Below are 13,768 nucleotides of genomic sequence, written 5' to 3' on the forward strand. Positions count from 1 at the left end.
GGCTAAAGCTGTAAATGTTTTCTTTGGTAAGTGTTCTTGATCCTAATTATAGGATCAAAGACACATACAGTCTTGAGAATGTTAGGATAAAAATGTGAGCAGAGAAAAACTTAGTTTATGACGTAGTGGCAAATCATGTCAAAGATTCATTAACTGCCTTTGCAACTTAGCATACTGTTCCTTTGTGTTTGCTAAATCATTCAATATAGGTATGACTCATTATCTACCTCAACGTAACAAACCAGCTCTCTACGCATACTTCTTGATGCCTTGGCATTTAGATATTTATCTCTTTCTTAAAAATATTCAGCAGATTTGTCTCTGCCTCTGTATGTTGTAGTGCATTCCACAAGTTAACTATGGGAAGGAATTTCTCCTTATTTCAGTTCTAAATCTTGTGCCCTGTAACCTGAGACTGTGGCCATTCATTCAGAGAAATGAACTCCCCACATTACATCTGCCTAGTCCCATCAGAATTGTATAAATTCCAATTTGAACCCCTCTCATTCTTCCAAACTGCCGTAAATACAAACCTAGTTGAATATCTTCTCGTATGGCAGACTCACCATCCCAGGAATCACTCTAGTGATCCTTTACTGCATTCCTCCATAGCAAGTGCATCTTCTCTTAGGTAAGGAGACAGAAACTGCACATAATACTCTAAGTGTGTCCTCAACAGAGTCATATGTATTAGGAGTATAATGTTCTTGCACTTTTTCAAAACACCATGTAAAGAAGACCGATGATCTAAATGGAACCAATCACCATCTGCTATGCTAAATCCTTCTTTATCTGAAAGTTTCTCTAAATTTTCTCTGCTCTAGGGAGAACAGTCCTGCTTTCTCCACACTTTCCTACTTTCACAAGTACCTGAACCCAAAATTTTTGAATCTTCTGAAGGCTTGACTTCCGCCTAAATTATGGTGACCAGAATTGCAGGAATACAAGAATTTCAACTGCAGCAATGATTCAGCTGTGGACAAGGCAGTTTTAAAAAAAATATTTGTCATATTGGCTTTGGTTTATACTCTGTGCCTCTACTTATGAATTCATTTTTTCTACCTTCCAACATACATTGCTTCACTCTTCTGTGTTATGCATTCACCTCTTCTGCCACCGTTTTAACGTCCTCATCTATTTTAGCTCAAACCTCCTTCTTTCTAAGCTTTGTGTCTTCTGTAGATGTTCATTCACCCCTCAATTCCAAAATCTGAAGTAATGCAAACTTAAGAATTTCAGCATTCACCAGGATCAGTGATCAAAACATTTCTGTACCACAAAAGTTGTAGTACTTAAACCTAATGCTAATACATGCCACTGTATATTAATTCAGTATTAAACCAAAAATGTTGAACTCAAGCTGCAGTTTACCCTATGAAGATCTAAATATTATGTCATTACAGTGGAATCATGTATGTGTTAATAAGGGCCATGTAATTTCACAAACTATTTAAGAAAGGCACAACAAACACAAAATGCTGGGGAAACTCAGCAAGTCAGGCAGCATCTTATACAACTTCAGCATGTTGAAGTTGTATAAGATGTTGGTGAGGCCTAATTTGGAGTATTGTGTGCAGTTCTGGTTACCTACGTACAGGAAAGGTGTAAATAAGGTTGAAAGGGTACAGAGAAAATTTACTCCGTGTGTCCTCATCAAAGTCCTGTGTATGAGAAGAATAATGTTCTTGTATCTTTATTCAAAACATCATATAATAAAGACCAAACATCTAAATGAAAACAATTGCAGTACTGAGTTATATCCTGAGTTACAAACTAAGGAAAGATAGAATAGGTTACAACTTTATTCCTTGGAATATATAAGATTTAGAGAGATTTGATAAGTGGTTAAGGCGTTGGTCAAGTGATCTGAAGATCACTAGTTCGAGCCTCAGCTGAGGCAGCGTGTTGTGTCCTTGAGCAAGGCACTTAACCACACATTGCTCTGTGACGACACTGGTGCCAAGCTGTATCGGCACTAATGCCCTTCCCTTGGACAATATCAGTGGCGTGGAGAGGGGAGACTTGCAGCATGGGCAACTGCCGGTCTTCCATACAACCTTGCCCAGGCCTGCACCTTGGAAACCTTCCAAGGTGCAAATCCATGGTCTCATGAGACTAATGGATGCCTATAAAGAGAGATTTGACACAGGTACACAAAATTATACGGGGTATGGATAGGGTAAATGCAAGCAGGCTTTTTAGCACTGAGCTTGGTGGGACTACAACTGGAGGTCATGGGTTAAGGGTGAAAGCTGCAAAGTTTAAGGGGAACATGAAGGGATACTTCTTCACTTAAGGGCCGCGGGAGTGTGGGATGAGCTGACAGTGCAAGAGGTGCATGTGAGTTCGATTTTAACGTTTAAGAGAAGTTTGGATGGGTACATAGATGTTAGCGGTGTGCAAGGCTATGGTCAAGATTCAAGTACATTTACTCAATTCAAGTCCACTTATTATCAAAGAATGTATAAATCATACACCTTGAGATTTGTTTGCTTACAGGCAGCCACAAAGCAAGAAACACAAACAACCCACTTAAAAGAGAGACCATAAAAGAGGGAGAAAAATCACACATCATGCAAACAATAAAAGCAAACAACAGAATTCCGAACCGGACAGGTTCCTTAGATCCACTTCTCGGAGCAACCAGAGCAGGCCCAAGCCATCTCAGTTCATCATATTTGGGAGGCAAACTTGGCATGAAACTCGCAGAAATGACAGCCACTGGAGAGAGGAATGAACATTGCGGGAGAGCGAGCAAAATCAGCCTTGCCTCCGGTCCCAATGCTCAGGTTTTCCAGTCTATCTGGACCAGCATTTAAATTGTCCAAGCACCGAGCAGTGCCTCGAACCAGGACCCAGGTCCTGGCTCAGGGACATGTTTGGGCCACATGGGCCAAATTTATTCTCGATCTCATCTAATCTGCTCGGCACTTGGAGCGATCCAACCTCTCATCCGGGTTAGGTGGACAACCATCAAAGCTCTTCCACATTGACTCATCTCCAAATCATTTACTCCAACAGCAACAGCGATACAAATTCTGTCTGCAACCACATCTTGAACACATTGTTCCTCATCTTTGCGATGCACCCGCATGCCCCTTCTTTCCAATCAGCTTCACCTCCGCTTGCTTCTTCATTGTTTGCGGTCCCAGTGCAGGTTGATGGGAGTAGGCAGCTTAAATGGTTCAGCATGGACTAGATGGACCGAGGGGCCTGTTTCTGAGTTGTACTTTTCTAGGACTCTATCTATGGAGAGGAATGCAAAGTCGATGCTTTGAGCTAAGACTCTTCATCAGCGCCATTTAAAAAAGGGGCCATCCATAAAGAATTTCCCACTGGAAGATGATTCGAACAGTGATATGATAATCAGCAGATTTATCTGTTTTCAGAAAGTTCAGCAAGGAAAAAATTTTGGCTAGAGCACCACTCTGTTTTTCAAAATAATGCCATAGTATCTTAATGTTTTTACCTGAGACAGGCAGTCACAGTTTAACAACTCATTGGAAAGATAACACTTTCAACAATCCTGCAGTACTGTACTGAAGTGTGAGCTTAGATTTCTACACTCAAGATTCATTTTACTGAGTTCTTTCGCCTACAGAAAATATTTGCCATTTAAAACATCTTCAAGATTTGTATATGCATCATGTTTTGGTAATACTATGATCTCACACCATTTTTATATTATGAAACCATACAACCTAATCAATGACTTTGTCACTTGCAACTTATCATAAAGACAAAATTTCCCTTATGTTCATGATATGTTTAGTGCAATATATTATAATTCCTGTTTACTTATACCTTTTTACAGCGTTGTTATGTGAATAACTGGTTATTTGTCTTGCTTATGCTGTTTTATTGCTACATGGTTTAAAAAATTCATCTCATGGTGTCAGTGAACTTACTAAGAATACTTTCAATGGATTTACCTAGTGGGTCTATAAAAATGGATTTTATTGAGATTGTCATGCAGTGGTAACATGAAAGAAAATTCCAAGTGAGTGAGTAAATCAGTGGTTGGAGCTCAGCAGGAAGTTTGTCTCATGTGGTAGAGTCATTTTTTTTTCCCACAAGTTTGCATTTGTGCCTAAGAATATATTATGTTGGAAACAGAAGTTCTAGTCACTGCTATAAGTAATCTATCACCTTTACATGTGTGACTGAAGTACACACTATCTAAAAACATTGTAATATAGCCTAGGGGTAAAAGCCATAGGGCCTGCACACCCTGCTTGAACTAAATAGGATATCTATGTCATTCTCTCAGTGTGGCTTTAATCCTTTCAGAGGCTGACAAAACATTTGTCAGGATGATCTCAGATAGAAATTGTCTAGTTCTTTGTCTTAATATGTATGAACATCCATTTACAGTTATACTCAGAGTCACTTAGTCCAGTCAGTACAATGTTTCTTTACATAATAATGGAGCCATACGACATAGGAACAGACCCTTCAGCCCACCAAATTCATGTTGACCCATTTCCACCATTTTATTATCGCCACGTTCTCCCCATTTTCCATCAGATTCTAGCTTTTATCTACACACTGAGGGAAATTTACTAAAAACATTTAATAATGGGTTAAGGGTGTACAACGCGCTGTAAGGTTTCACTGCTAATGTAATGGTTTCTCTGTAGCAGCAATGTTTGGGTTATGATTAGAGATAATGGGGGCTTTGAAATGGGTGCCATCCAATGTCAGGCATGTTGTTCTTTCTTGTGAGTCAGAGAGCAGGGATTTCATGGTCTTTTGTCAGGGAGGGATGAAGAGAGAAGACGCGCGTGGAAAGAGTTGGTAGAGCGCCAGACGGAGTGGACTTGGAGCGAGGTTCCGAAGGCCAGCGACACTCGGAGGAGGTCAATGGGGAATGTGCGTATTAGATTGTTGCATTAAAATGAACTCTTTTTCTTTTTCTTTTCTTTACTAACCCTGTAGTCAGATTAAGATTTATAAAGTTCAATCATTTAATTACATATGGTGTACTGCCTGATATTTTGCACTTCAGATTTGTAACCGGGCCACACATCACGTAGCATCCACACTAACAAGATTTTTCAATTTGGCTGGGCCAGAGGCCATCTTCCTCCAGACAAATGCATGCTGGTTGAACCTGAGGGTTACAGGTGAAAAGCTAAAGGGGAACATGAGGGGAAGCTTCTTTACTCAGAAGGTTGTGAGAGTGTGGAACAAGCTGCCAGCGCAAGTGGTGCACGTGAGCTCGATTTCAATGTTAAGAGAATTTTGGATAGGCACGCAGATGGCAGAAGAATGGAGGCTATGGTCCCACTTCAGGTCAATGGAAGAAGGCAGTTTAAATGGTTCAGCATGGACTAGATAGGCTAAAGAGCCTGTTTCTGTGCTGTACTTTACTATGACTCTAATGCTTGAAATGTTTTTGTTTTCTGGGAGGAAATTGGAGGATATGGAGGAAACACACACACACACACACACACACACACACACACACACTGGGCTTGATCACTCAGATGTGATGGTTCAGATCTGGCAAAAAATATGACATTCCATTTATTTAAATGTAGGTTCTCAGCCTGTACAGTAGGGATATAAAAATATTATTTTAAGGTATTGTGCTTTAGTGTTTAAAATGGTTTCTAAATGTTTTAATTCTTAGAGATATAGCACAGAAGCTGGCCCTTTGCTCCAGCAGCTCTATGCTGACCATCGAGTAGCATTCTAACTTCAGCCATTTTGTTCTCTCCACATCTGGACACTAGGGCAACTTACAGTGGGCAACTAATTTACCAACCTGCATACTGTAGTTTTGGGATGTGGGAAGAAACTGGAACACTGGAAGAAAATCCAAATGGTCGCAGGAAGAACATGCGGGCTCCAAACAGAAAGGGTGTGAAATCAGGATTGAACGCACGTCACAGGACCAGCAAGGCTGCAGCTTTCTGAGATGTGCCACTGCACTTCTCTAATTAATAAAATACTGTATATACAACTTTTATTCCTCTTAATTAATAGTTTTTGACTCTGAGTTTTCATAGAATTTTAAAACTGTTAACATGTCTCAAAGCTTTGTCAGATGTTGAAACCCTGTCAGAGATGATCCGTGGGCTGAGGCTTCTGGAATAGGCTGCCTGAGATCTTGGTGCCACAGAGCACCAGTGAGGTTGGCTTTACGTGTCTCAGCAAAGGTGATATTTGTACAGGGATGAGCTTGTTACATGTCGCATGGAATGTCTTCACCTTGCCTTCGCATGGCATATACAGACTATGTTGAAGGTGGAACACCTGTTTGGGCCTTAACCATAGAGTTATACAGTGTGCTAACTGGTCATTGTAAATTGTCTCATGATTAAGCTAGGGTTAATCAGGGTTGTGGAGTGATACATGCACACCTCGCTTAAAGTAAAACACAAAGTTAGACTCACATTTTGACTCCCGTGTCTTCCTTTGAATTAGTTAATGTTTTGAAGTTACAAAACATAACATGAGGTTGCTGGGGTGGTGTGGCACAAAGGGCCAGAAAGGCCTACTCCACGCTATATTGCTAAATAAACATTTTTAAATGGCAAGAGGACGTGTGTCCCAAAGGGTACATGTTATCCCAGATGTCCTACAGGTTTCCTTTAAATTTCTCCCTTCTTAAATCTATGCCTACTAGTTTTAGACTCTCCCACCTTTGGAAAAAAACTGTGACCTAGCTCTGAACAGCCGTTTTGTTTCATTTTCTTTTAAGCTCAGGCAATATTTTTGCTCAGGAAACACAAAAGGATATGCTTCTTTATAAATATAGTTGCTTATGTAATGTACTTTGCAATAATCTATCAGAGATGTCAATCTGAATGTTAGGCCACAAGACAAAACCACAAGATTAATTTCCGTGCTTTCTTGAGGTCATTTAGACATTTGTTTCTCTTAGTCATATCCTAAAGTCTTTATTTAATTTTTCAAAGTGCTCCTGGAAGATGTATAAACTTTTTTCACTTGACAGAAAAGTTTTTCCAGTCTTTATGAATAAGAAGCTTCCTTTTAAAGAAACACTTTCAAATTGTGAATGCTTTTTCCTCTTTTGCCAAACGGAGACCTTGAACACTTCACGTACATTGACAAGCTATTTATAAAGTTACCAAATTAGATAATCAGTATTATTTTAAAATATTTTTCACATTTTATTATAGATGGCAAAAATCATAAATTTAGTTTTCTGTTGAAGTTACATGCAAAAAATTATATCTTTAAAGGAATGGCAGATATAGAACTACAAATTCTACATGCAACAGGAAGATAATCATGACAGACAGAACGGTAACAACTAATTTTCTTCAGCTCCACATCTGATAATTCACTCAGAGTTTCATTGTCAGTTGGTATTTCCCATATAAAACACACTACTGAACAAATGAAGTAGTTGTATTTCTCGAATATTATGTGCACAAATCAAATGACTGAAGGCTGACAGTTGATGACATTGGTCCTTGTATGACTGTATTTCTTTTTGTATTCTCAAATTGTGTCATAAGCACACAGCCAATACACTTGGTGAGTCAAGGAACAGAGGTTTTATGAACTAGAAGAACCAGCTGCATCCTCCCAGAATGGGCTTTTACATTGGTATACACTGGGTGCATTATCTTGGGAGTTTTCTATGTTCAGCTTGTTTGTATTCAAAAGTCTAATCACATCACAGAAGCCATAGTTTAATAGGGACTCCTGACGACAGGCAGATACTGCAGGTTCACAGAATTTCTTTTGAACCAAAAAAAGTTAACACTCCCTTACAGATGGAGGCCAAGCATGCAGGACTTACTAACTTAGTGTTATTATGACCATTTGATGTATGAAATTGTATTGCCACACACTTGAAAAGCAAGTTACTTTACCATTGCCATATACAAAAGGTAAAAAGCAAAAAAGGTTGCTACATGTATATTGCTACATCGAAACGTACAGTGAAATGTGACACGTGTGTCCACAACCAACACAGTCCAAGGATATGCTGGGGGCAGCCCACAAGTATCACCATGCTTCTGTCACCAACATAGTATGACGACAACTTTAGAACTCATATGTTTTTTTTGGAATGTAGGAAGAAACTGGAGCACATAGAGGAAACTTACACAGACATTGAATTCTCAAGGAAGTATCCCATGTCCAGTAAAAGCTGTTCACATAAACCCTCATAGTAGATCCCATAAACCTAATGAAAGCCTGTACTTGGAATATCTCCTGCTGAGTGGTCATGAAGAAATACAACCCAAAATGGATTCAACAGTTTCTCTCCATACATCCCCCTACCTGTGGATAGCCATTACTTTTGCACCCATTTTTAATTCTCAACCAAACAAGATGGTCGAAAGATATCAATTTGGTGCTGCCGTTCGCTTGAGCTTGGGAGAAGTATAATTCATTAAACCCTAAAGCCAGCGAGAAGCCCCAGGCTATAGTAACCAGACTGTATTTTGGCCCTGGCCCATGCACAGAAGCAGGGATAGGTTATGTTCATTCTTTGTATGTAGTTTTCTGGATATTAATTACAGGTTTAGATATGTGTCAGCTTCAATAGAAGGCAAGATGTCTGAAATTACTTTTCTATGCAATGAGTAAGAGTTTTGGGAACTTTCACTGGGGCTTCAGCATTACTGGTAATATTCATGTGTCACAATGATGGAAACAAATACTACTGTATTAGAAGCAGGTATTTAACTCATAATTTGATGGTCAACTGCTGTTCTAGCTTCAGGAAATACAGGGATCTGTTACAGTACAGATCATAACGTCCTTAAAGCCACTACAATTCTGGTATACACAGGCATGGCAGCAATCTGAATTGTCACGGCAGCAAATGTAACTTGGATGGTGGAAGTATGAATTGCCTCTGAGTTATTTCACTCTACGCTACAGTTCAGGCTGAAACTTCAGCTTCCAGGTGCTGCATAATCGGTCCTCTTAAAACGGAGGTGCTCATTGCTTCCAAAAGCTATTGGCACTCAATGCAGATACATAGGGAATAGTCTGTATTGACCATCTATCACTCATTTATACCAATCCTACAATAATCCCATTTTTTAACTCTTCCCCACACTCCCTTCACTCACCCAACCTTTTTTATGCCAATCAATTATCACTACCATTAACCGAGGGGTCCATGTTAGGAACCCCTGCTGTAGTCCCTCAACACTTCCCAACCTTCTCACTTTTGGGATGTGAGAATAAATCAGACCACCTGGAGGAAACCCACATAGTCACAGGGAGAATTTGCAAACTCCACACAAGCAGCACGACAAGTCATGATTGAACCTAGTTCTCTGTTGCTATGAGGCAGCAGCCCTATAAGCTGCACAACTGTGTATCAGATCTTTGAGTTGGATATAGCAGGGGTCCCCAACCTTTTTTGCACTGCAGACTGGTTTCATATTGACAATATTCTTGCGGACCGGCCAACCTGGGGGGGGGGGGGGCGGGTAGGGTTGCCAACCGGACAAGAGCAGCAGTCAAATACGTTGTTTACCCCGAGAGACTACAATGACCATGAAGCCTTGCGCGGGCACCAGTGCACATGCATGTACGTGCCGATTTTTTCTACAAATTGTTTTGGCAATTCTGTTTGGGGGGGGTGTTAATCACGACTGGAATATAGGTGATAAGTGGCTAATACACTCAATTTCATTTCTAAAAGGGGCTATCTAACGATTTAATATTAAACACACAGCGCATATTTTCCTCGCATGAATATAGTGATAAGTCAGTTATCAGGGGAGGACAGGGGAGCTTGAAGTAAGTGTTGAACGAACTTCCAGTAGAAGTGGTAGAGGCAGGTTCAATATTATCATTTAAGGAAAAATTGGATAGGTATATGGACAGGAAAGGAATGGAGGATTATGGGCTGAGTGCAGGTTGGTGGGACTAGGTGAGAATAGCGTTCGCCACGGACTAGAAGGGCCGAGATCACCTGTTTCCGTGCTGTAATTGTTATATGGTTATATAAGTAAGTCAATAGCATCATAACGTTTTAAGTAATGTTTGGATATTAAACACACAGCACATATTTTCCCCACATGAACATATAAAATCATTGCAACACACCAATATCGCTGAATCAGTGGGACCCTGGGCTTGTTTTCCTGCAACAAGACGGTGCCATCGAGGAGTGATAGGAGACAGTGATACTCGAAGGTGGTTCCTTATGTCTAGTCTATTACGCAATTTGGTTTTTGTTGCATTCATTGAGGAGGTATGCTGGAAATGGAAGCAATGTTGTCAATGCTTTCGTGGTTATCTCAGGATATTTAGCCTTGACTTTGAGATCCAGAATGCCAGCAGAGATGTTATGTCAAACATACTTTTCAGCCTGCCGTCATTTGCAAGCTCGAGGAGTTGATCTTTTTCCCACACTGACATGGATGACGCGCGGTTAATGACCTCACGTGCGTTCAAGTTCAACAGTGGGCATGACAGGGGATGAGGAAAGGTGCAGCTGACTCATATCGCCAAATCATATTGTTTCCTCGTGGCCCGGTAGCGCATGCTTCATGAAGATTGTCCTTCTGCTGCAGCAGACACATCTTCTCATGTTATGCAAGCGGAAGAAAACACATCTTCCCTTTCTTGCTGCATAGACAGAGGCGATAGTGGGAGTACATCCATGATATTACCTGTATGGATTTCTTCAATCACCACCCCTAAAACAGAGAACTTAGTGTATACCCTACTGAATACACAGAGTAGCAACACTTTTGTAGACCAAGAGGTATGTGAGAAGGTGGGGGCAGGATTAGAGCCAGTCAAGTTAAGGCTTACCACTATGATGGGAAAAGATTCCATTGTTCAAAGTGGAGAAGTTAGTGGGCTTAAAGTTGGAGGGTTTTCCTCGCAAAGTTTTATCAACTTGCCACCTGCCTATACCAGAGATTTCATCCCACTTGAGCGTTCCCAATTCCTACCACTGAAACGGCTAAAAGGTGGAAACATCTGAATGGAATAGTACAAGAAATACCAGAGTTGATGGATTGCGAGGTCCGGCTCCTGATAGGCTACGACTGCATGAGAGCATTGGCACCACGGCATGTCATCACAGGAGGTGACGATGAACCATATGCCATCAAGATTGACCTGGGTTGGAGCATTGTCGGCAGCTCACCACAAGTCGCAAAGTCGACAGAAGTGACAGGTCTGTGCCATCGTGTATCTGTCAAGGAATTTCCACCATTGACACCAGCCACTGTCATTAGAGCCATTAAATCAGACTTCAGAGATAGAAACCCTGGGGAAAAGAGCATATCACAAGTTGACCACAAGTCCCAGGTCAATGAGCCACAGTCTTCGGAAGTACAATCCCTGGAGAACACGCGTACAGTCGAGAAAGGAGAGGGTTACAACTTGGGGCAAGTAAAACACTCACTGCCTGAGAAGCTTCAACAGTTAGAGTTTTGTCTCAGGGTGGAGACTCGTGAAAAAGATGGAACAATTACACAGCTTGAGCAGGAAACAAAAGCTTGCCAGCAAGAGACTATAAACTTGAATGAAAAAGTCAAAATTTCAGTGAATGACAAATCTCTCCTCCCGGAAGAACTTGAAAATGTCCAGGAAATGTCAGACAAAGTCAAGAATGAGAGAGAGTACCTGGAGGCAGAATTACTAAAAAATGTTGACAAGATTGATCAATTAACTGAAGCACTAAAGACACTTCATATGCAGAATAATTCACTTGTCAATGAATTAGATTGCTTCAGAGAAGAGAAACATCATTTGATCAAAGAAAGAGAAGCCCAGGAAACAAAGGTGGTAAAAGAGGACAATTTTTTGGAGACTTAAACTGTTCTCAAAATGGCATACATCATTGAATGTGGTTGCCTGGATCCAGCAACTAGCAAAGAGAACCAAAACAGCAAAACCCATATATGTCGAAGACAGAAGAAAGGCCAGTCTTGTGCTTGTAAAATTGGCACAAAGGGAGGCCTTCAAAGAGGAAATGCGAATACTGAGTCATGACAAACTGCCACACAGCCATCCACTGTTCCAACTTGACCCAGTATTGCAAGATGGTGTTCTCAGGGTGGGAGGGCAATTAAAGAAAGCTCCTTTACCTCTCGACTTGAAGTATCCAGTAATCCTACCAAGAGATGGTATGGTCACACATCTGATCCTAGATTACTGCCATGGAAAAACTCAGCACCAAGGCAGAGGACAAACCCTTAATCAACTGAGCGGAAATGGTTACTGGGTTGTTGGTGGCAGCAAAGTTGTGGCGAACTACATCAAACAATGCGTTACATGCCGGAAAGCTCGCAAGCCAACAGAAACGCAAAAGATGGCGGATCTTCCTGCTGACCATGTTGATCCCTCGCCGCCATTCTCATACTGTGGGATGGATTGGTTTGGACCATTTCACACTAAGCAAGGTCGTAAAGAGTACAAGAGATACGGTCTCATATTCAACTGTCTGTCCTTGAGGGCAATGCACATAGAAATGTTGAAAGATTTAACAATTGATGTCTTCATAAATGCTTTACGGTGTTTTATAGCTATCTATGGAGCTGTAAGACAAATCAGATCAGATCAAGGGACAAACTTTGCTGGAGCGAAAAATGAACTGACAAAAGCCTTAAAGGAAGTGGACAAAGACAGACTGATGGTTTACCTAGCCGAAAGACAATGTGACTTCACCATGAATGTACCTGATGCCGGTCACAGGGGAAGTGCTTGGGAACGGCAGATCAGGACAGTTAGGAGCGTCCTAAGCTCAGCCCTCTTACAGAGCGCTGGAAGATGACATGATGCTTCTTTGAGAACCTTTTTCCATTTGGCCATGTCAATTATAAACAGCCGCCCACTCACCACTGACAGCATCAATGATCCCAAAGGCCTAGAGCCACTTACACCAAACCATTTACTTACCATGAAAACCTCTGTCCCGCTGCCTCCACCAGGAAAATTTATGGGAAAAGATCTGTATGCCGGGAAAAGATCTGTATGCCAGGAAAAGGTGGCGCAGAGTGCAATATCTGACAGAACAATTCTGGAGTAGATGGAAGAAGGAATATCTATCAAACATCGCCTTCAGACAGTGCTGGCATTCTTCAAGACGAAATGTGAAAATTGGAGATATTGTCATCGTAAAAGAGGAAGGGATTCCTCGTAGTGAATGGAGACTTGGAAGAGTGCTTGATGTTTGTGAAGATGAAGATGGACTGGTGCGAAGAGCCATGATACAATTAGGAAATAAAAATCTAGGAAAAGAAGGTCAACGACTCATTAATCTGTCCATTCTTGAACATCCTATTCATAAACTAGTTGTCCTTGTGGAGAACAACTAAAACGTGTTCCGATGGAACTAATTTCTAAACACACCTGTGTGGAGAGTTTAAAGTATCCGTCTTGACCTAAGAGTTTGTTACAAACACCAATTATCTGGTTCTGGAAATTACTAGATTTATTCAAATATTTGTATAAAGGTTATCATAAATCATAGTAACTTGGTGGGAGTGTAACTGTCTCAGGGACAAGTTTCATTGAAATGTTTATTTTATGTTTTTGTCATAAATTCATAATTTATCACCTTAAAGTATCTTATGTCAGGTTTATTTAATGCAGAGTGTAATGGGTCACATGACCAGAGTTTGATGAAAGCATGACTGTGGTATTATAGGTCGGAACCACCATGGAAGCAGAGAAAGACACATGGCCCTAAAATAACCTCACTGCATGTGGTCCAAGAGGTGCATATGATAATTGTTTTTCTTAATTTGTTTATATAATGTTGTTGAGGTGTCTTTATATGAACAGTGTGATACGTTTT

The sequence above is a fragment of the Mobula birostris genome, chromosome 21, assembly GCF_030028105.1.
Source record: "Mobula birostris isolate sMobBir1 chromosome 21, sMobBir1.hap1, whole genome shotgun sequence".
Lineage (NCBI taxonomy): Eukaryota > Metazoa > Chordata > Chondrichthyes > Myliobatiformes > Myliobatidae > Mobula > Mobula birostris.